At 39.6% G+C, this 2304-nt stretch overlaps 1 long non-coding RNA gene across 1 annotated transcript in view; it reads right to left on the bottom strand.

Annotated features, from left to right (window-relative positions):
- Positions 1-109: 109 nt before the first annotated feature.
- LOC128250228 (uncharacterized) overlaps positions 110-2304 on the bottom strand; it is an 11371-nt gene continuing 9176 nt past the window's right edge. Inside the window, exon 2 of the long non-coding RNA XR_008266301.1 lies at positions 110-945. This is a non-coding gene — a long non-coding RNA (uncharacterized LOC128250228). The remainder of the gene's footprint in view (positions 946-2304) is intronic.

The raw sequence follows: 2304 nt of genomic DNA, 5'->3' as shown, positions 1-2304 counted from the left end.
TGTGTGTGTGTGTGTGTGTGTGTGTGTGTGTGTGTGTGTGTGTGTGTGTGTGTATGTATATATATAAAACAATCAGAAATATTGAACATGAAGACATCAGATGCAAATCTTACGTGACAGAAAAAACAAAAGAAAACCGTTTAATCAGATCCAAAAGAACAAACTTAAAAATCCATCATAAGATGGTGTGATTTGGTTTTTCTCAAATGAGAAAAACTTTGACCAGGACCAGAAAACTAACAGAAGAAATGACAGATGGTTATGTGCAGATCCTTCTGCGGTTCCAAGAGTAATGCACACAAAATTTCCTGCAAGTTTCATGGTTTTGGGTATTGTTAGCAATGAAGGACATATGATACCTCCTCACTTTTTCCCACAAGGCCTTTAGGATGAATACTGCTGCGTATATTGAGACCATCACACAAAGCTCAAATGACACAAGAACGGATGGCCTACAATTTGCATTATCATATCACCCCCGATATTTGACCTCCTAATTCTCCAGATCTCAATTCACTGGACTACTATGTATGAAGCATCGTTGAGAAAAATGTCAATGAACGTACATATATACGTACATACATGTATGTATAACCCCTTCAACTAACTCCACTTGTCACGCTAATCTCAGGTCAGAATCTTTTCGTCAAATGCTCATATGTAATCTGCCAAGTCAGGTTTCTTTTCTTTCTCTCTTTCGCTTCCCCTCTCTCTCTTTTTCTTTATTTCGCTTCCCCTCTCACTTTCTCTTTCGCTTTCTCTCTGCCCTTCTCGCCTTCCATTTTGTACCGTCTGCTCTTCTAATCGTCTGCTCAGCTCCGCCCAGCAGACGACGCTTTCTTTTCCATTCGCTTGGTTCAACGTCTCTAGTTTCAGCTCCCTACTTGTTTCTTTTCTTATCACTTGCCTCTCGCTATCAATTTCTCCTTGAAAGAATCACAGCCTCTGAAAATAGTCGGCAAAAAATAACAGTAAATCATTTAAAAAAGCAACAGAAAATGAACAACAAATGGGTTGGTTTAATCACTGACTTTCAACCACCCCTCTCTCTCTCTCTCTCTCTTTCTCCTTCTCGCCGTCTTTGTCTCTCTATCTCTTTCCTTCTCTCTCCCTCTGTCTCTCTGCCTTTCTCCCTTTCTCTTACATGCTCTTCCGTTCCGTCTTTCCTGTTTGAATTTCTTTCGTTGTTCCACCTTGCGTAAATCTTAATTTTCTCCATTTCTATCCCGATCGAATTTCTTTCTTTTTGCTCTTCCATTTTTTATTCTTTCCTTTATTCTTTTCCCCTCACTTTAACTCTTCCTCCGTCAAACACACACACACACAAACATTCTCTTCTTTCTTTCTTTCTTTCTTTCTTTCTTTCTTTCTTTTTCTTTCTCCCCCCCCTCTCTCTCTCACGTACTTCTTTCTCGATTTCCTTTTCCTTTTTCTTGATTCCTTCTTCCCTTCCTTTCTTCTTTAACAATCTTTTCACTTCTCTTTACCCTTCATCTCATCCCAACTTCCACATCTATATCTATATCTCCTTGCTTTCTTTGACACTTATCTTCCTTTCATCTTGCATATGTTTGCGTGCGCATATATATGCGTATACGTATATACACATACATATATAATTACATACATACATGCTCAATACACACACACACACACACACACACACACACACACACACACACACACACACACACACACATACTTGCTGTAAACAGTTAGAATTTGGAAGGTGGAGAAAGAAAGCCCCCACCATGTTAAAGTCAAAGGGGAAAAAAAAGGCAAAGCGTTGCGTTAGAAGAAGAACTTCATTTCACCCCTTTAATTCCCTCTTGGGCAAGCCACCTTCCTTTTATCACTCATTCGAAATGCCATTTTTTTCAATCAAAACGGGGCGTTCCACGTCTTATCATGGCCTCCGGTTAGACGTACTGCTGGAGAACATACGGGCTTTTAAACTATTTATTACAAAATCAGCTGTAGTGGGTTCACTGATGAATCTGACCCCATTTTTAATGTAGTGTTTCATTTTCTCATCTTCCCCCTAATTATATTTGCTCTTAAGAGAGAAAATACAGAGATGGCCAAGGCGATAGGTAAGGTCTTCGTTTTTCTTTATCATAATGCATCGCAGACATTAAAACGAACCACAAAAGGATCCTAATCATGGTCGTTTGCTTTCCTAGAAATAGCAGCCAAACTTTCCATATAGAATACGGTATATCCTCTGAATTTGTGGAGGCGCAATGGCCCAGTGGTTAGGGCAGCGGACTCGCGGTCATAGGATCGCGGTATATATATATATAT

This window comes from Octopus bimaculoides, chromosome 20 (assembly GCF_001194135.2).
Source record: "Octopus bimaculoides isolate UCB-OBI-ISO-001 chromosome 20, ASM119413v2, whole genome shotgun sequence".
Lineage (NCBI taxonomy): Eukaryota > Metazoa > Mollusca > Cephalopoda > Octopoda > Octopodidae > Octopus > Octopus bimaculoides.
Note: the sequence above shows the minus strand (reverse complement) of the source record. Positions and strands in the feature narration are given on the sequence as shown.